Consider the following 22,387-nt stretch of genomic DNA (forward strand, 5'->3'; position numbering starts at 1 on the left):
TGCTCTTGACAGTCAGAACAAAAGAACAAGAATAACTACAGGTCATGCCTGATTTATCCTGGGCAGGGACTGTCCTTCTTTTGTGTAATAGGCAGTGTACAGTGGTCATGGAGTGCTGGATTTGGAACTGGAAAACCAAGGAGGCAGCTGGGTTTGCCTCCTCTTACCTGTGTGACTGTGAGCAGATTCCTCACCCTTGCTGAGCTGGTTTCTTCACTCATAATATGGGATGACACACTGTGCCTACTCTCAGAACTCAAAAAAGGTAACTATGTGAAGGGGCTTTAAAAATCTCTAAAATAGGGACTGGGAAACTACAGCCTCAGCCAAATCTGGTCCACCACTGGTTTTTGCATGTAAAGTTTTATTGAAACACAGCCACACTTTCCTGTTTAGAATTGTCTATGGATGCTTTTGCATTAAAATAGTGGTGCTGAGTAGTTGGGACAGAGCTCTTTTGACCCACAAGCCTAAAATATTTACTATATGACCCTTGACAAAGTTTGCTGAGCCCTGCTCTAAAGCACTGTCTAACTGGGTAGATTATAGTTGCACAGCGCTAGGCTCACGGGTAATCTCCATGCAGGGATTCACAGGATAAAATATGCTTGATTGAATCCATCAGTAAAAATTTATCTTAATGCAACAAAATTTTATCTCTAATTGATTTGCTTGCTTTTTATAAACAACATTTACAGTTACATTCATGCCTCCAAACACTTGAAGGTGTGGCCTGCCATTTCTCTCTGCTGTAGTCTCATCTCGAATCCATTTTTTTAGATGTGACGACATTAGTTTTCAGGTGGTTCTATGGTGACTGATTATGAATAGGAAAACCCACATCTGTATGTATACAATCATGACCTGTTTATTAAATGGTAAATAATTTTGTAGAATTAATGACTTGAAAAGACTTTACTTTTTTTACTATTTAGATTGAGTTTCAAACAGAAGACTCCAAGCACAATCCTTCATTTATTAGAGCAGACACTTGTCTTTCAGGAAACAATAAAGAACGCAGCGCAACTATGAGCTCTTGAAGACAAGAACAGTATATTTTTGTCTGGATTCACAGAGCCCAGCATTGTATCATGAGTAAAGAGATGCTTGCTAAATGTCTGCTGACTGACTGAGGGAGTGGATGGCTGTTCCTTCATTTGTAAAACGTAAAGAATGATAAAGCCCGCCCTCTCTTCCACTTGCTGTGAAGCTGGAATGAGGTAAAGGGTGTGAAAACTTTTGGTGAGGTGTCAGTCACTTGGCTGCTCTTCTGGTGTTCTGGTCACATCGCTGAGAACAGATTTAGGCCGAGAGAGGGCCTCCTTAACACCTGCACCCCCACCCCCAATGTTGTCATCCAGGCTTGCCAAGGGCTCCTTTCTAGGGAGGTATATGGGATCCAGGGCAAGTACCCTGAGGAAGTAAAATCAAGGTCAGCCTTAAAAGAAAACAGGAGTCTCTAAAGGGAGAATGCACCTTGATGAGGAGAGACAGGAAGCCCCGTTAACTAATGATGCTTGGGGGGCTGACTGTATGCCTCTATGGAGACCTAAGAACTTGGCTGGTGGAGCTCCCAACCCACCCCCAACTTCCCCATATTCCATCTGACTTCGTATGAGTGGAAACACCTCACAGACACCCCCAGAGTGTGGGTATGCACCTGGGCATAGGAACCTCCACTCAGCCTGGGTGGAAGCTGGACCCTGATGTCACTTGTTGCAGATGAACTAATATCAGGCTTGAGAGAACTTGGTGGTCACCTCATTCAGTGCCCCTGTAGGTGAGACCTCTGAGCAGGTCCAGCAAGCTCATGTCCTACTCAGTCTTACTGGGGTGAGCCTGGGGCATCTCTTGGCCACATCCTCTTCTGACAGCCTCCCCCTGGATCATGACCTCAGTGGGATCACTCTAGTCCCCTCCAGCCTGCTCTGACCTGACACCTCCCACACCAGGAGATAGCAGCTCTCTCATGTGAGAGTCATCCCTATTCTCATTTCTCCATCACCTTCCACACTTGTAAAGAATCAACTCTTGATTTTTCAAAACAAAAAATCAAATGTTTCTGAACCTTTGAAAATGCATGAGGATAGGAAAGAGTTTTCAAACAGATGAGAATTAGTTCCTTCTTCAAAAAGTCACAGAATGTGAGTTGCATTAGTGGTCAAGCAGAAGTAGCTTTTCTTCTCCTTCGATCCCGCACTGACCATCTGACTGGCCATTTCACATCCCTTCCCCCAGCACCGCCAGCTCATGGCCTCGAGTCCCAGTGGCCAGGCTCTCAGCTTCTGCCCCTTTCTGTGTAAACAGCCTCCAGCATACCCTCTGCTCTGGCCAGACGTGCACAGGCACGCGGCTTCCCTCTCAGCCACTCCACCTGTGATCGCCTCCATCCATCCAGGCTCAGCACCATTTTCTCCTCCTCCCTGAAGCCTTCTCTGGCCACTTTTTCTCCTCATAGTGGAGTCACCTCATTGTCGCACAGATGCTTTTACCTCAGAAAAGGCGTTCTAAGGACTCGTGAGCTCGTGTGACAGTGTGGCAGACTGCCGTAAAGGAGCTTTTGCAAGGGAAGAATCCCGAGTCTGTTGTGACCCGTGCTTGCCCTCTGTTCAAGCTCTTGAGCTGGGGAGGGGGACGCTGTGTGACAGCAGCCCCTCTCCCAAGCTCAGCCCTGCACTGGAGGAAATGATGGTCTCTCATCTTAGGTTGTGATTTACGCTACTCCAGAATATCAAGCTACGCAGTTGGAAACGCAGGCAAAACTTTGGAAAAATAAGTCCGTCAGAAGCATCTTTTAGGAAAACTGTATGACATTAAATGCTAAAGCTAAACATACACATACCCTATAATTATTTTACTCCTGGGTATTAGCCAACAGAAATGTTTAAATTTATGCACCAAAAGACATGGACAAGAATATTCTTAACAGCACTATTCAAAATATTGAAAACTACCCAAATGTTCATGAGCATGGATAACTAATACTGAGGTACATTCACGCACTGGAATACTATATAGCACCAAGAACGAACAAACGAGAACTCCATGCTACAGCACGGATGTGATTCACAAACATAATACTGAGTGAAAAAGTGGCAAAACCAATCTATGTGTTAGAAATCAGGTTAGTGGTTACCCTCAAGGTGGAGCGATTTATCACCAAATCAATTCTATTGCTAATAGTTAAATCCATACTCTTCCTTTTCTATTGACTGTTTTGATGGTCAGGAAAGAGATTTATGAGGGATTTTGAAAAGTGGTAGATTCGATTCATTTAAACAAGGCTTTATTGCATGCCTCTATATGTGCCAGGCGTTGCCCTAGAAGATAAGGGTACAGGATAAAGTAAACAGAATTTCCACCCTCAAGGAAATCAGTCCCATGGCTGGGCTCACACTCTAGAGAGGGCCCTTTTCTCTCACTGTGGTGGTGCCCCCTCTATGAAATGGCCAGTAGCCAACCCATCCAAGAACTCTCACTCTAGAAAGTCAAAGATAATCCTCACCCTGGCAGGCCTGGAAGATGTCCCCAAACTGAAAAACCTAGGCCCACTCCCCTGGTTCTAGATAAGATTCACAGTGCCATGAGCTCCTATAGACTATATCGGGCATTTCTGGAATAAAAATGTTCAACTCATATTCAGGCTACATCCCACCCACCAAACATTACCACTCTCTGCCTCACTGGGAAAGGGTTCTATGCTGCGCTGAGAGCTGGCAGCCTTCCTCCAGAGCCTTCCAGAGCCTCAATTCGTGATTTCCAGTGCCCAAAGGCCAGAAAACTGCCCAGACAATGGTGATTTCTAGGTTTCTAGTCTGCCCCCAGCACCACACTGACAGCTGTCATGGGAGGCACAATTTCACTGTCAAAATGTGGACATCGTCATCAATGTCTACTTCACCTCTCATGTCACAGAGGAAGTCAGACCAGCCACACTGCCTATTAGAACCAGAAAGCAGCCCACCACCCCAACTCTCATGAGCTCACAGGCCTCAGGCAGAAACTAGGTACCCCCAGTCCCCTTCCAATGATGGAGAGACAGAAGACACCTGGAGTTGTCTGCATCCTGGGAGATGACAGCACTTAGCAGCATCAATAACTCTACCACACAACCATTGATACAAACCAGAGCTGAAGGGGACTTCAGAAACCACCCAGGCCCAAAGACACTTCCCACCTTTTTTGTTTGTTTGTTTTTTAATGAAGATACTGAGGTAGAAAGGCTGAAGTCTATAGTAATAAATGATGGTAAAACTGAGAACAAAATTCAGATCTCCAGACTCTAGGGCTCTTTCCATATATGCTCTGACCTTCAAAGTGCAAACCAGGAGAAGCAATTACCTTTCTCTCACCCTCTGAACCTAGACCTTGTAGAGATCATAGGAGGTCTGGGCTAAATTGGACCCTCCTTGTAATTAAAGGAATTTACCTGTGCAGGAGATCCTGCTTCTTTAAGCAACTGGCTAAGCTCTAATCCTGATGCAGCCAGGAGCCTGCAGCCTGAGACCACCTCATATGTACTGGTCCTTTCTACACAGGGGTGCTGGGCCGAGAGCTGCGTTCCTGCCTCCCAGGGCCTGGGCTCCTCGCCACCCGTGTTTTCTGGAAGGGAGGGGAGCACCCAGGGCTTTGCAATGGGATTGTACAAATCCAGTTGTTTTCTTAGAGCAGAGTACAAATAGAATTTGTTCTGCAATGCCTTGACGAGACAGTCATCTTCTCACTTCCATCCTAGGGAGGGTGTCTGGAGGTGTGACTTGGAGCAGTATTTCATTGCAGGAGCACATGACCACACGTGCTCACCTCCTGCCTCACTCACAGGCTGCCAAAGAGCAAAGACTAAGATTCCTGGACATTCCTATGTTTAAACTAACATCGGCAGCAGCCAGGGAATCATTAGCAGGTGGTGGCTGTGGTTTTCTTTTGTGGTCCTCAGAGTCTGACGCAGCCCTCAGGGATGCTTTACTGCTAAGGAAGAATTTTGTGACTTATTTGTGCTATTAAGAGAGCTCCCTCTTGGGCCGGCCCAGTGGCGCACTCGGTTGAGTGCGGCACTTGGGAGCGCAGCGGCACTCCCACCGAGGGTTCGGATCCCATATAGAGACCGCCGGCTCACTGGCTGAGCGCAGTGCGGGCGCGACACCGAGGGTTGCGATCCCGTTGCCAGTCGTGGTACGGGCACGACACCGAGGGTTGCGATCCTGTTACCGGTCACGAAAAAAAATAAAGACAAAAAAAAGAGAGAGAGAGCTCCCTCTTCCTTCCCGAACCTACTTTCAAATGCTCCATTTTGGCCAATTTTATCTTCATGTCTTTGGCCTCCCAGGACTAGAAACATTGAGGCCTACTAATGGTTTCTTCACATTTCATCTTGGGTTAAGTTGCTCCAAGTCTGGCTAGTCTTCCCTCAAAACCTTTCCTAGCACTCATGCAATTCCTCTTGAGAGATTTTTCAACTCTCCCAGGATCCTTCTCCTAGGCTCTTACTACCACTTGCATAGATTTTTATTATAATAATTAAGTCAGTTCCAGCTTCCTGCCTCCATACTTACACACCTTGGATCCCCACAACCTAAAGCCATGCCTGGGACCCAGTAGGTGCTCAACACATGTCAGTGGGATCAAAGAGTCCCTACCTCTAGAACTTGTCCGTCCTCCCCTCCTCATCTCTACCTTTCCCTAACTGTGATCTCTCACACTCTGATCATTTTGTGCAACTATCACTTTACTCATTTCATTAGTACTGATAAAGAAAATAATATTGACAATAACAGCCAACACTTATTGAGCACTTATGTCGTGTCAGGCATGATGTTAAGCATGCTGCCTGTGGTATCATACCGAATCTTGTCAGCTTTGGAAAGTAGTACTATTACTATCCCCATTTTTCAAAAAGGAAACTGAGGCACAAAATGGTAACACACCCAAGATAACCAGAGCTAGTAAACATCAGAGATGGAACTAAGACCCAGGCATGTCACATTCCACTAACTTTTCATCGTCTTGGTCAAGAAACTTTGTCTCCCTGTCATTATTAAGTCAAATTTAAAGCTTTCCTCCTGAGTTCAAAGCTTTTTGGATCCTTGTCCCCACCTCATGTGCCAAATAGCCCTCCCCGCAAAACTATTTGGTCTGAAGGTGTTATGGGGATAGCAGGACAGTGGATTTGGGAATCAAAAGACTAGGAGTAAAATCCTGTTTAGTTAAACAAACTTCAATTTTCTTTTCTGAAAAATCAGAGTAATAATTTATCTCTAACTTGCTCATTTGAGGCTCACATCAAATCGTGAATATGAAAATGCTTTATAAGAGCTGAACAAAGCTCTGTCTACACACATGTAGGGGGCTGTTATTATTATTGATCTCTGACTTTTTCATCTTCTCATCCTGGTACCTAATTATTTTCCCTCATACTCTTCATCATTTCAGGAACTCCAGGCTGTGGTCTGTAGCTTATCCTTTAGGATACCACCCCGCACCTAGCACAGAGCTGGGCTCACTCTGTGTCTGAGTTATTTCTATTATGACCATCATCAGCTTATCACAAATTGTGCCGAGAATTAGCAGAACCACCCAGGTGCAGAAGGTGAGACCCAAGGACCATTTCTTCCCATGACAACTCTTGAGAATTATTGTCCTGGGTGACAGGAAACAGATGGCCAGGGAGACTTACCAGCCACTCATACCACCCCTGTGACCTTTTGGCATTTCAGAGGTCATACGTCCCCTCCCCAGGTTTCCGTTTCTCACCTGGGACAGACTCATGTTCCTGAGAGGAAGGCAGTGAAGTCAAGTGCCTGTGGGGATGAGCCTCTGTCCCTGCAGGGCACAGGCTGTCCCTGACCCCCCAGTGGGCTGTGGCCCTAAAGTGGACTGGTACGCCTGTGATTTATGACCAGGAATTCGTTTTCCTCTGGAAGCAAGGCTTTAGGAGTGAAGTTCCCAGGAGGGCTTCGGTAGCCTGCATAAGCTCTGAGACAGCAGAACTTGGGCCTTTGCTGGAGTTCCAGGTCCTGGAGGCAAAGCAGATGGAGGAAGGGCTTCCTCAGCTGGAGGCACAGCAGGGCACTGGAGAAAAGTCAGGAAAGGGATTCAGGCCCAGCGACCCTGTGAAACCAGACCAGCCACCTCCTCTCCTTAACGCTCAGTCACTTGTGTAAGACGGGGAAGTTTGCCTCATCATCTTTCAACCTTCTGTTCCGACCTTCTATGACTCTGTTTGAAACCAGCCTGAGCAAAAATAGTCTATGGTTCCTTCTAACCTCCTATTTCCCACTTCCTGGTACTCTTCTCTAGAAAAGTCCAGGTGCCTTAAATAACCCCCTCTTCCCACAGGCCTCAGTGCACCTTCCTTTTCCTCCAATCAAAAGTGTCACTTCTTCCAGACACTGGAAAGCAGCCTCATTGAACTAGTTCTCACTACTGGGTGAACAGCTCACAAGTCCTTAACCTTACCATAAGTGTTTGCATTTTTAAAATAGAAAACTCCTTACCCAAATAAATCCCTGATGGTTGGAATTTCTGGTAGTGAAACAAGAAGCGAAAAAGTCCAGTTGAGGAATAAATAAGGTACCTGGTGTAATAAATAATAACCGGCCCAAAGTGCTCATTCATGCTCGCACGGGTCATTTATGTCTTCTTAGATTCACATTAAAAATCAAGCAAAACTATTTTGTACCCATCACAATTGTAAATGGGAAAAACTACTGAAATACTTACGGCTAAGCTCTAAACATTGATTCCCATCTTTGCAGATATAAAAGAAAAACAAGAAAATTGCAGGCTACCCTGGCTCTAACCGGGTTCCTTCCGGCAGCCCTGCAGATGAGACATAAGGCTTTGGTGGTTACAGCAGCACTAAAGCTTCGTAAAATCAGCTGAGGGGATGCACTATTCCCTGATATTTTTCCCACTTCACTTTTGTTCATTGGGTTGTATGTTTTCAAAACCAGGATCCAACAAGGAAAAGAAAAGGGCTTTGATTTGTGAGTGGGAGAAAAGACAATAAAGAGTTTGGCGGAGTGAAAGGAAAAACTGCTGGTTCCGTATATAACTTTCAAGCATTAGAAATTTATCCAAAAACCAATATAATAAAAAGTGGCTTTGTGGGCTAGCTCATAAATTAAAAGTCAGCTCCAAGGTTTCCAAGTAAATTGCAAGACCTAAGTTATCAATTCCTTCACACACGATATTTTCTTTATGTCACAGGAAAATATTCTTCACAAAATTCACTGTGAAGTGTGGAAATAAAAACAGATAAGCTATTTTCTTTTCAAAAGAAGGGTGTTTTCCTAAGCTCTCAGAGAGCTAATTAGAATTTCAAGGATTTCTATTTATAATCCATAGCCCAAATGAACTCGAATTGACAAAGTATGCTGTACCTGGAAAGGCCGTGGGACAGCACTGCAGGCCATGCTGCTCAGACAGGCGAAGTAGGCACAGGACACGACCCAAATATCAGGCAGTGGTCAGGAGGACCTGGCGTACTGAGGGCGAGAAGATGCAGAAATACACGAGGTCAAGTTCTAGGCAGGCAGGCAGCATCAGAGGGTCCAAATAGCTGTGGTGACCAAGCCACAGAGCACTGTAGGATTCCTAGAAAGGCAGCAGAGGTAAGGTTGACCTCTTTCTTATAGGACAAGGCGTTCTAGGCAGGGAGCCCTTTAGTGGCATTAGCATGCAAGGCAATTGCTTGATCATAGAAAATCAAATAAGTAAAGAGCAAAGTTATAGAAATAAGGCTTCAAGGATTCACAAAATATCTAAATTGGGCCCTAGATTTTCGCCAGTCTTGAGCCAGATTTGGTCACTGAATTTGGGGTGGACAGAGGTTAAATGGAAGCAGAGGCAGGAACCTCCCTCCATCACTCTCTATTTTGGTCATTGTCTTCTCTACCCTGCCTTCTCTGATCTAATGTTGGTCCAGGGGAGCACTTGCTGTCACACTGGGGCAATACCTGCAACACACTTGTATGTGGCAGGCATATAACATTTTAGTTAGACAAGTAGTGCATCTTGATATTACCCAAACAAGCTCACAAAACATGCATCAATCCAGCACTCTGGCTTTTCTTTTCTCCTGTGATCATTGGAAAGGAGCTGATAACCTAATTTATGAAAAGATGCTCATGACTGATAATAGTTTAATTGTCAAGTGCCCATGATTCAATTTAAAAAAATAGACCTTGAAGCATAGAACTTTATCTATTAAGAATAAGCCACCAGAGGAGATCCTTTTGGCATGATGGGCCTTCCTGCTATGCTCAAAAATCACACAATTATGAGGCGATGGACTATTCCCCCAAACAAAGGCTGTCCAAAGAGAAAATTTAAAAAGGCTCTACAGTATGATTTCCTTTTTCATTCTTTTTTAGCTTTTAGTCTGTTTCCCTGACAAATTAAAACACTGTCTAGACTTTTTTATTTCAAAGTCTCACAGTGTACATCTCTTATTTTCTGCCTCTATTCCTAATTGTATACTTGGCATTGTTAAACATGTCCAAATCAATACCCTGCCAAAGAACTTATCTCTAACCATCCGTATTCCTGACACTTACCTTGTTCCCTACATCATTTTTCCCAGTTTCTTACAGTTGTACCTTTGCTCACCTGCCTTTTTTTTTTTCTTTAAAGATGACCGGTAAGGGGATCTCAACACTTGACTGGGTGTTGTCAGCACCACGCTCTCCCAAGTGAGCCACAGGCCAGCCCCTCAGCTGTCATTTTTGGTTTGCTCATTTGCTTTTTGTTTTCCTTTTGACCTGTGACCTGGCCCTTCTTGGCAGAAAATTTATTTGTCATTATGATGCTCATGACAAGGGTAATCGATAGCCAGGAAGAACAGGGTGATTTCTATATTTCCTTCCAAGAGGTGAAGGCAAGATTTCTGTTCCATGTCACTGGAGGTATAGTTAGGAGAGAAGCCCCAATGGTAAAAAACCATGATTGATCCCAAGGGTACAAAAGTGGGTAAGACATTGTGCCTGATGCCCAGAAGATGCAAAAAAGGAGGAGCAAATTGTCTGAAGTCAGCAGTATCCCAGCTGGAGTAATGACTCCAGTACAGCTGCCAGCTCAGCAGTCCCAACTCCTCAGAGTCTTGTCATGCACAACCATCTAAAGCGATGTCTCTAGCATGAAAGCTTCTGGGTCTACCAGTCAAAGGAATTCCTTACCTTAACAACTGCGTCAACTAGCCATCCTGAAGCTTGCATTATCTTAAAATTAAGGCTTTTTCTATATCCAGAAAATCACGTTTTCATGGAGTTCCATGGGCTTAAGTTTTCAACAGGAGCATGGCAGGGATTTATGTTGAAATACATTTTCCTCCACCAGTCCGGTGGAAAGATTTGTCTGAACCTTTCAAAGGTTATAAGAACAAACATCCCTTTAACTGAAAAATAAAATCTCTGATAAACCTTTGAGTCTGGGCTTTCAAAAATGAGGAAGCAGCTCTGAAAATATTGGTCACCCATTATAAAGGGGCAGCCTTCACAACTGGACCCTCCCCAAGCCTGGTGTGTTTTACCTCGATCCGTCCTCTCTGGAATTGTGGGGTTTGTGTCCTGGAAAGAGCTTACGTTTGGAGACAGATAAACAGGGGTTTGATCCCTATGCCACCCCTTACTCGTTGGATAACCTCAGGACACTAACACCCTCAAAACTGAAATAATAAATACTTTATATAATTACTGGAAAATTCAATTATTCATTTTGTAATAAACATAAAACACCTCGTCCAGAAGCTGATTCATAATAAACACTCAATAAATTTTGCTAAAATAATTATGATTACTTCTTAATGATTGGATTTGGTGCTTACTTAGAGGTTTGGGGGAAACTTTCAACCCCTGGAACTGAGTGTGATTTGCCTACAGGATATCCAGGTAAAGACTTCAGAAAAAGATCTGGACTTCAAAGTTGTCATGGGCTGAATGTTTTGTGTCCCCCCAAAATTCATATGTGGAAATCCTAACCCGCAATGTGAGGGTATTAGGAGGTGGGGCCTTTGGGAGGCAATTAGGTCATGAGGGTGGAACCTTATGACTGGGATTACTGCTCTTATAAAAGAGGCCTCTGAGAGCTCTCCCACCAACTTTCTGCCCCCTGAGGATACAATGAGAAGTTGGTGGTCTGTAACCCAGAAGAGGGTCCTCACGAGAATCTGACTGTGCTGGTACCCAGATCTCAGACTTCCAACCTCCAGAACTGTGAGAAATAAACATCTGTTGTTTAAGCAACCCAGTACTTTGTGATAGCAGCCTAAACTGACCAAGACAAAAGGGGAAGCTCAGGCTGGAGATAGGAATGTTTGAGCTTGTCAGCATGCAGATGGTAACTGGAATCTTGCAAGTGGGTAATATCACAGTAGCAGATTGATTGTTTTGGGCTATCTACAGTTTTTTCCCTCCCTTGTGACAGCCCTTCAAATATAACTTTTTAAATTTTAGCTCCTTAAATTACTCACAACACAATTTAGTCACCCATTCCCTCATTGTCAAGCATGCCACATCAGACCACATCTGGGCCACATCCATCATTTCAAGACCCTATACTTCAGGAAGGCTGGGGCACCTCCCTTGCGCTGCCTCCTTCTAGGTACAGTTCTAAGCTTCCTTTTCTTTATCTGGGAGACTAATGACAGTTTGAGCTGTCACTGTGAAAACGAAATGAAGTAATCATTGTGAGAACACCTAGCATAATGCCTGACATTTAACAGGCTCTCCATCAACGCTGATAGTCATTTTTCCTATGTTTGTGTTCATGCAGCTAGAACATTATAATCATTTTTGGCACCTACATCTCAGTGTTGAGACACATTGAGTTTGTTGTCAATTAAATCTCATGTCTTTTTAACATGTGAATTCTGTCTCATCTTGTAAAGGAAAAATCCTTTGAGAAAATGCTGGGACAGTGCTTCAGTATTCTTATGGTTATCAGTAGGTAATCCCTCAAACCAGCTGCCCTTCCTGTGCTCTCAGTTTCTATTAATGGCATCACCATCTGTCTACCCAGCCTTCCAAGAAAGAACACTCAGAGTATATAACATATACAGTATAAGTGTTTATGTATGTAGGGTTCTATATACAAACAAATATATGTCTGTTAAAACTGAGAAGGTGTTACATACCAGATGCTTTGTTTTGGTAGAAATATATTTTTTTAATCCAGCCAATAGGAAATCATAAGTGTTGAAAGAGATCACAATTCCCAAGCCAAGGGGCTTGGTTGATGGGGGAGGGGACAAAGAAAAGAGAGTCCAGACAAGTATTAGAATATCATTGAAATCAGGAACAAACCAAGAATGCTTTTCTATTTTCAACATTGTTCTGGAAATTCTGATGAAAATGTGAAATATAAATTATAACTCAAAATGGTATTAATAAAAAGGAAAAATACTATGATGATCCTAATAAAACTAGGAAACTTAAGAATGAACTAAAATTTATTAAACTGATGAATATTAAAACAAACTATGCAAGATAAATATTTTTTAATTAATGGCATTCCTATATATAATAATAAACAATCAGAACTTACCATAATAGAAATATCTCATTTATAACAACAATAAAAATATAAATAACTGGGAATAATCTTAAAGAAAATGTTTCTGACCTATTTGTAGAAAACTACAAAAAAGTTTATGGAGATGCAAAAGATATTTGATTAAATGGAGAGTCAAGCCATATTTCAGGATGAAAAAATTAAGTATTAAAAAGATGTCACTCTTCCTAAAATTAATCTATAGTTTTAATGAGATTCTGATTTTTTAAAAAATCTCAATGATTCTGTTTTGTGCAGTAGAGAAGAGACAAGGAGAAGGTAATTGGCAAAACTTCTTTAAAATTAAACTAGATAAAAGGTGGCTGGTTAACACAGTTGGTTAGAGTGCAGCCTTACGACACCAAGGTCACAGGTTCAGACCCCCATACCTGCCAGCCACCCACAGTAAAAAAAAAAAAAAGGTAAAATTAACCTGGCTAACAAACACACAGACAACAGATTAATGCCCATACTGTAAAAAGAAGAAGCTCTATCAAAATAATAAGAAAAACACTAAATGTGCTTAGAAAAATAAGGGAAAAACAACTAGACAATCATAGAAAAAAATACAAATGGCTAATAAACAAACAACAAATTTCAAACTTTTTAATAATAAAATTATAAAAATTTTTAAAAATGAGATTTTTGTCACTTCCCAAATTGGTGACAATTTTAAAATTATAACACACGGTGCTGGAGGAGAAAAAAACTCTATGAATTCTGATATCACTGTGTAAGAATATAATTGATGCAACTCTTTTGGAAAGAAATTTGGTGATAAGTATCAAAAGCATTAATAATGTTCCCAATAATGCCATTTATAAAATATATACTAAAGTAAATAAAACCACGGATGAAGATGTATGTACAAACTTCATCTTTCAATGATAATCACTGAAGCAGAACGTATAAATCTGACATAAAACTTTCATTATCATTGACAATAATTTTGTAAATGACATATGTCCATCATGGAATACGGTTAATTAAATTATGGGATTTCCACATAGTTAAATATTAGTATCATTTCAATTTAATTGTTTGAATATTCTTTTAGGATATGTGAAAATACTCATGATAAGATGTTGACTAGGAAAACAGAACAGATGGTAAGTAAATATATGCATAGAAAAAATACTGAAGCATAATACCCCCTAATTTCCATGATCGCTTTTCAATTAGAAGAAACAGAAGATTGAGAAAGAGAGAAAAGGAGAAGGAGGAGGAAAAAGAAGACAACAATGACAACAGGAAGAAAATAAGAATATCTAAGAATATTTTAACATGCACTAATAAGGGGGGGAGTGACTATTCATAGCATGCATTAAAATGTATTATAAAGTTACAAAAATTTAAATAGCATGTTACCAAAAATAGACAAATAGCTAATTGAAACAAAATAGATAACTCTAAAATAGGGCTTATGTTATCCCATCATGTATAATAATTTATCTTTAAAAAGATGTGACAAATCAAAAAAGCATAGAAGATTATTCAACTGAGAGAACTGATAAAGAATCAATTTCAAATAAATTATCACCCCACAACTTTATACAAGAAAAAGATGATCAATTAAAACATCACATATAAAATTTTAAAACCACAGAAAAGTTACAAAATATGAAGAGAAAATAAATTCTCAAATTCCTGAGGTGAACTCTTTCTAAGTTTAGCAATAATAGAAGAAATTATAACACATTAAATCTATAGTTTTTGCTACTAAACAGTATTAAACTTTGGTAAGTAAAGGACAAATCCTATTGAGATAGGAGGTACTCAGTTTCCCTGGATTTCAGGCCACTCCCCTGGGTCTCAAACCACTCCCCTAGAACTCAATCCCCTCCTGTAGGCCCTAAGTTACTGTTGCATGCAGCACCTATTTTCAGCACCAACACGGGGAGATTGAGGCCACAGGAGACAGACTTTCCTAATTTCAGTGGCTGAGCACCCTCAGCAAATAAGAGTTTATCTTGAATGACCTTTCCACTGGAGGTGTTAGAGAGCACTGAATATATTCCAAGTATTTCCCAGTGAACATGTTAGAATTTAATCACTGGTCATGCTCCAAAGAAGCAAAGTAGAGCATGCACAAGGTTAGGTTACATAACCAGCTACATAACTGGGAAACACCCCCTTAGTTAAATATTCATTAGATGACATGAATATGTATAGAACAGCCACCTATAAAGATAGAATCCAGGAAGAAGGCAGGTCAATGCTCACTCTCAAGCCAGCCCACACTTTGCCTGTTAAGTATGTATTTCTTATTCTATACATTAAATCTGTTCGTGCTGTCTGCTCTGACTCTGCTCTTGAATTCTTTCCTGCAGCAGAGTCAAGAACCTGGTAGAGGATGGGTTGAGGTCAGGTATCTGACTTCTCAGTCACTCTCCTCCAGTAGCACTATGATCAAAATTAAAAAGCAAAATATAAACTAAATAAAGTAAAAATAAGTCCAATTTTAATATAGAGAAAAAGCAAGGCATGGCTGCTGAGCAGCAGGTTTTTAAAGACATGGGCAGCTCTATAAGAGCAGGCTGTAATTTCCCCCTTTGTCTGCTTTTATATTTTTCAATAATCTTCACTCATATATTCTGCATTTATCAGCTTCTCTGTGCTCACAGGCATTTTTGTGATGGTCATAGCCTTATTATTTTATTATCATTGACCAACTACAAGCAATTCGCATTTCTGGTCTTTCTGTTTGCTTATCAACAGCCACATCATGAATGATGCAAGTTTGGGTGGCTGCACCAGCCCTGTGAGGCTTTCAAAGAGTACGTTCCGCTTCGAGGACCTTTCCCTAGTGGGGAGTCAGACGCCTAAATCACATTAACAACCCAGGAAAGATGCCGGGAACTGGCGCTGTTTCTGGGGTCCTTCAGCTCTGGATTTTTAGGGGCATGGTGCAGTCAAGATTCTGCTTGCAGGAACAGACTGATGTATCTGCGCTTGGAACTAAGAACTTGTTTCTGTTTTTGCTTTGATCAAGGAGCAGCTCAGAGCCAAACAGGATGCATGCTTACCTCTAGAGAGGACTCACGTGCTCATCTCCCCTGACATTTATTACTGTACCACCTACTGCCCATTCACGTCATATCTGCTCCTTCAAGGATTAATTTATCTTTTAGAATTCCAGAGATTTTGGTAAGCTGCCTCACACTTCTTGTGGATTGAGGAGGAAAGTAGATGGGATGACAGCTCAATGAAGGATGTGTGTGGGCAAAGCTTGCAACTGCTCTGTGCTAGGGTTTCCTCGGGGAAGCATCCCTTCTTTGCCCTTCGGGACTGCTGTGAGGACTCGTTGCTACAGTGGCAATGCCCACCCTCTGGCAACACACGTGCTCCTAAAGCAGAGACTGACAGTGAAGGTGATGAGGAGGTTTTCTCATTGTAGCGCACCTCTTGTAGGTAACAAATGTCTTGCCTTTGGGGGTTGAGGTTCTTAGAAAACTGAGTTGTGAAGCCTCAGCGAGCAGGCATTTTAATTAAGCCAGACATGCACCGCTGCCTCCCCTATGGTGGGCTTTTCTCTTTGCACTGTTGGATTTCTCAGGTTAGCTCTGCTCCTGCTACACCTAGGGATGAACTGATCTCTCTGCCCATGAGAGCTGCGATATGAGAGAGCCATGTCCCAGCAATTAATTGGATATGGTAATAATGGTGTGAATGGGTAATGTTACACCTGGATAACAGGACAACTGGACAACTGGACCCAGCCTGACCTTCTTACTTCATTTACGTTTTGGCTTATAAACTTCCTAAGCACAATTTCCTCATCCCTTTATTTTTATTCCAGACTTCCCTTCTCTTGTGTACATTCAGTATCCATTAGTTCAAAGGGGAAGTAACTACTATTTATTGAACACTTACTATAGTTATATAAAAATGTATTAGGTCCTTGACCTACACTGTCTCATTTCATCCCCACAACAATATTACTAAGTGTCATTGTTAGACCTGGTTTCAAGGATGAGGATGTTGTCATAAAAAGAGGCTAAATAACTTAGCCTCAATCTCAACAGTAGGAATTGGCTGAGCTGATGCACTTTCCCGTCCAACTGAGATCAGCAAAATGAGTGAAATAGGATGTCAGGCTGAGGATGTGCACTATCTGGTTGAGAGGCAAATAATTTAAACATACTCATATAAGTTATAGCGAAGTGCTATAAAGGTGGTAATAGGGTCAGGTGAGATAGCTTGGGAGTGAGAGAAATGAGAGAGGTGAGCAGCCAACTCTCATGGGACTGCTGCGAGTTCAGCTCTTCAGAGTGGAGACCACTGAGCAGCGTAAGGCATGAGCGGGCATCCTCCAGCTGAGGGGCAGGGGAGGGGAGACTGAGGTTCCCAGAACAGGGTGAGCAAAGGAGCCCCGTGCACGTGCGATGCTGCGGGAGGCTCACTGGGCTGCAGTAGGTTGGGGACAAGTTCAGAGGGAACCCCAAGGCCAGACTGTGGACTGTTGGCCGTGCTTGAACTGTACTTCCTGATTTCTCTCACCTCCCCAGCCAGGGCTCCAGCTTTTACTCCAGGTTGCCTCTGCAGTTTCCAGCTCCTGCCTTTACTTCTGGCCAGACCTTGGCGGTCTTGGTGAGAAATGGAAGAGAAAGGGGAAGAGACAGGAAAGGCTGCTATTTCATAGTGTCATCTCCAAGGGCCTGTAACAAATGCCACAGATTCCACTATTAGTAATTCTATTCCTTTAAGTTGATGAGCCATCTTCAGTTAAGATACAAATGAACCGAAAGGAGTTACTCACTAACTTATTAGGTCTAGCTTATTAAATATGAAAGCTATTAAATAAGCTACTAAAAATCGAGCTTATTCAATAGCTATTAAATAGCTTGTTAAACAGGATACAGGGCAGTGCCATGTAGTGAATCAAAGTAATGGTGATTATAACATTAAGAGCTACGCGTGTATACTGAGCACTCTCAACAGACCAGTCATTGCACTAAGCATGCTACATTCACTGTCTCCTTTAATCCTGAAAGACACCCTCACCATCTCCATCGCAGGGTCCAGGAGCTGAGGCTTGAGGGTGAAGCCGCTTTCCCTGAGGTCATATGGCAAAGACGTGGGGGGACCAGGACTCTATTTACTGCAGTACTGCAAGTTGTCTAACTGGGAACCCCCGTGTGCCCTCAGGGGGGGCAGAATATAGGAGCCACAGGCTGTGTTGGAAGCAGCACCTGCAGGAGAGATACCCTGAGGAGCCAGAGGGGCTGAAAACAATTGCTGCTGACAACATGTCAAGTGGGAGAAAAGTCTAGTTACAGGGCACTACCTGCGGCCAGATATGCTTTTTGTAAAGTCCAAAAACACCCATACATGTGTGAAAACATTAAGTTAAAAAGCAAGGGAATAGTACACATTAAATTCAGGATAGTGGTTCCCTCTAGGGGTGAAGAAGAGGCAGGCGGCAGGATAGAAGAGGAACACATAGGTAGGTGTAAATTATTGCTAATTTTTCTAGTCCTTGGATTGGAGGACGGGCTCACCAAGGGTTCATTATGTTATTTAAAAATGCGTTAAATTTTTTAAAAAGAAAACAAAAACAATAAAAGAAACAAGTATAAAGAGTTTGTCTTGAACCATGGTAATGGAAAAAATCAATTTTGTGCCTCCAAGGACCAAATTTCTTTTTATGAAAGATAGGGGGAATAACAAATGAACAGCCAAATACTCATTATCATATTTAAGAAATAAAATATCACAAATATAGTTGAGGCCCCCTGTGCACCCATCCCCAATTCCATTTACCTTCTTGTCCCTGGAGGGCACCACTTTCTTGTCTGGTGTTTTATATTCCCTTGCTCCTCTTTTTAAAAACAACAGCCCATGATTTTTGCATGATTTAAAACTGCAAAGAAATGGTATTTTACTATGCACAAGCACCTACCTCTGGCTTTATTCACTCAGTACTATGTTTTGGCATCAGTAGCTCCCACGTTTCTCATCTGTATAGTATGTATTTTGTCACATGAACATGGCAAAATGTATCCATTTGCTTGGGAAAGGACATTTAGTTGTTTACAATTTTTTGCTGCTACAAATAATGCTGTCATCCACATTCTTATACTTATCTCCCCATGTACGTGTGCAAGAGTTTCTCCAGATAATGCCTTTCAATGGAATTGCAGGACATAGGTAGCACACGCACACCTTCAGCTGTACTGAGCCGTGCCAAATTGTTTCCCAAGGTGGTGGTGCCAATCTGCACGTCCACCAGCACTGAGTGAGAGAGCTCCATTGCTCCACATCCTCACCAACACTTGGTATCATTCAACTATTTTTGTTTTTGGCCATTTGGGTGGGTGTGAAGTGTTATTGTGGATTGCCGTTTCTCTAACTACTACTAAGATTCAACATCTTTTCTTGTGTGTATAGGACATCCATGTAGCCTTTGAAAAAGGAATTTTTATGTCTTTTGCCCATTTATTTTTTTGTTGTTGGAATGTCTGTGTTATCGATGGACAGGCATTAATTATATATTTTTGATGCATTTTTGTTGGTTTTTTTGGATTGTAATTTTCTTTTCACTCTCTTCGTATCTTTAGTTGAACAGAAGTTCCAATTTTACTATTGCCAAATGTATTAATTCTTGCATTTTCAGTTGTTGGTTTTGGCGTCTTATTTAAGGAATTCTTCTTGACCTTGTGGCATTATACACGTGATCTCTATTGCAACTTCTGTATATGTAAGGCTTCCATCTCTGCTGGCTATTTTGCTGTGTCACTGCTCTGTTGGCCTATCTCTATGTCAAAAACACACTATCTTAACCACTGCAATTTTATAATAGCAACCACGAGGACGAGTTCCCTTCACTTGGTTGTTGCTGCTGCTGTTGTTGCTGTGGTTTTCTTCTCCCTCTCTCCCCCTCCTCCTCTTTCTCCCTCTCCTTCTTCACTTGGAATATCTTAGCTATTTTGGGACCATTGTTCTATATACATTTTAGAATCACCTTGTTAATTTCCATGGAAAACACTGTTCAGATTTTGATTTAAATTGTATCTATCTAGTACTGAATTATGTTGTAAAGAACTCACATCTTTGTGACATGGAATCTTTTCATGATCGAACGTGGTATGTCTCTCCCATTTGTTTAGAACTTCTTTAAAGTCTTTTCATACAGTTTTACCATTTTTCACATAAAGGTCTTACACATCTTTTACATAGAAATGCTGCATTAATACTTAGTTCCTTTTTAAAGAAGATAGATTTTCAACCATTCAGGGTTGAGACCAGAGTAGATGTGTCAATTGGCACTGTGCAAATTAGATATTCAGAGCTGACGTTAAGTGGTACACAATAGCACAGCTGCACTGGTTATAGAAATATTGAAATATTTTCATAATGGGGCCTCCAGTTTTCCTCCTGCCACTCTGGCCATCCTGACCTCTCCCCCTGGACAGGCTCAGACCTCCCCAAGCTCCAGACAGTACTGGCTTAACACCTGACACAACATGGGGCCTCAGGCCTCACTCCACTGGGAAGTTGTTAAATATTTTTAATATTACCTCTTAGGCTCATATGTTGGTGCTAAGGTTATCACCAAGGTTGAAATATTAATCTGAGTGTTTTCTCAACCATGGCTTCAGCGAGCTCAGAAAGAAGTGATAAGCTTTGCGGTTCAAGGAGGGAGCCAGGAGATCTGAGCTGTAACTTAGGAGATTCTATTCAGCACCCGCCTCTGATAATCCCCACCGAAATCCCTGCAGCTTCACCATACTCCTCACCTTGAAGCTCCCGCATGCACTTCAAATGAAACATATTTCAGACTGAACACATGATCTTTATCTGCTAAATCTGCTCTCTTCCTTACTCCCCTCATTAGTGGAAGAGCTTCCCCAACTACCTTGCCCCCTACAGTAGAAAATTTAGATCGTGCTAGACTCTGACTCACCCTCATTTACTCTTTTATTGCTTACCATGATTTATCAATTCTATGCCATAAAGAAAACCTCTTCAATCCAACCTGTTCTCCACTCCTCTTGCTGCTGTCTCTTAAATTTTTGAATAGTTTCCTGACCGGTCTCTTGGCCTCCAGCTTCTTTTGCTCCTCCAGTCCCTCCCCCACACTGCTCCTAGGGCACCAGTCCCCGCTGGTCCATTAGCCTACTCTGCTTCCTCATCTGCAGAAGGGAGGGCAGTGGAAGCTCTCTGCCTTGGCAGGAAAGAGTGTTTTAACACGACATTGTTTAGAACGGTGCTAATACAAAGCAGATAGACTTTGAGTTGGTTGATTATTGGTTTAAATTCTCTACACACAATGTACCCCTTTTTGCCTACGCCTGGCCGTGTTCCCGCCCACTCTCCTTGGTTGTGATGCTGGAGATAATACAGATCTGCCTCATAGAATGCTGTGAAGGTGAAATGAAACACTTGCTGGGTGCTTAGCCCGGACCCCTCCCCCCCACAGTAATTAACATAATAAGTACTAGAAAAGCATTGTTACTGGGTCCCCATGCCTTTCAGTGGCATAGGTCCTCCCTTCCACCTTTCTGAACCCTATACTCCAGCTGTGCCAAACTGTTTACTTTGCCTTGGACACACCAAGTTCTTCCAGATTTCCCGTGCCTTTGCAAATGCCCTTTACTGTGCCTGGAATGGCTTACTTTCTTCTCTGCGGATTCACCATTTAAGGCCCAGCCCACTGTCTTGCTACCTGTGAAGCCTTCCTCAAATTATCCACACAAAAGAAATGCCTCCTCCCCTGTGCTCCCATCGCCCTCTGCTCATGCCTCCTATTTAAAGCCTGCCTTGACTGGAGCTCCTGGAAGGGAGAGTCTGTATAGTGCTCATCTTTGTATCCACAGTCACCAAAATTGTGTCTGCCCCATAAAACTGGCTGTGGGGATTTTGCTTGTTTTGTTTTGTTGGAATGAATGACTGGATGGATGAATGAATGAGAACAGTTTTGACTTCACTTTAAGCCTAGCAAACAGTTTAGCTAGTGACAGTTTTGGTTATTTTATGTAACCTGATATTGGACTCTTCTTCTCATGCCTCAAGAAAAATATTCCCAAAGGCTAGAGCACCCGTGTTCCCAGGGAATTGATCTCAGTCACTAAAGGGAAGGCGATTTCAAAGCAGGGAGACTGGTGAGTGGGTCCGCTCTGTCTTCGCAGCCATCCCTGAGAGGGCGCTGTTCCCACATCAACCCCCAGAGGCGGGGACTGAAATGCCAGAGCTTTCCCGCCGTACTAGGTCAGCATCCTTCCCAGCATCGGGTCCCAAGTGGGGCGCCTGCCCACAAACATGGCGGCGCCCTGCTCGGCGTCTCGCCCCCGGGACCGTGGGGCCGGCCCGGCCTTGCCAGTACTCGGGGACTTCCTCCGCGCGCCGGCTTCCTGCCCGGCTGGCATTTAAACCCGCGCCCGGGGCTGCGGGATGCTGCTGCGGATGCAGAGCTGTCCGCGGGCTGGGCAGCGCCGCCGCCTCCCCGGAGCCGCTCGGGCTCGACAGGAGCAGAGCCGAAGCATCCCTTAGCTGCACGCCAGGCAGAGCAGGCGAGGGCTGGGGGGACACCGGGGACCCGGCATCGGACCCCGGCATCAGGCAGTTTCATAGCAGGTTCGACTTGAATCTCCGACATTGCAAGCCTCTCCCACCCCAGCCCAGATCATTTTTCCTCCCTCCGGCCCAGGCTGCTGGATGAAGCAGGGGCCGGGCTCGGTCCCGGCAGCAGGGACAGAGCGCGTCCCCGGCCCCCCGAGCCGCGCGCCCGAGCCATGGTGCGGCTGAGCCCCGCGCTCGCGTGAGGCGGCGGCGCGGCTGGGAGCCCGGCGGCCGGCCCCGCGGGGCACCCTCTAGGCAGGAGCCCTCCCCCCGGGCCGCC

This window comes from Galeopterus variegatus, unplaced genomic scaffold, assembly GCF_000696425.1.
Source record: "Galeopterus variegatus unplaced genomic scaffold, G_variegatus-3.0.2 Scaffold7363, whole genome shotgun sequence".
NCBI classification, from domain to species: Eukaryota; Metazoa; Chordata; class Mammalia; order Dermoptera; family Cynocephalidae; genus Galeopterus; species Galeopterus variegatus.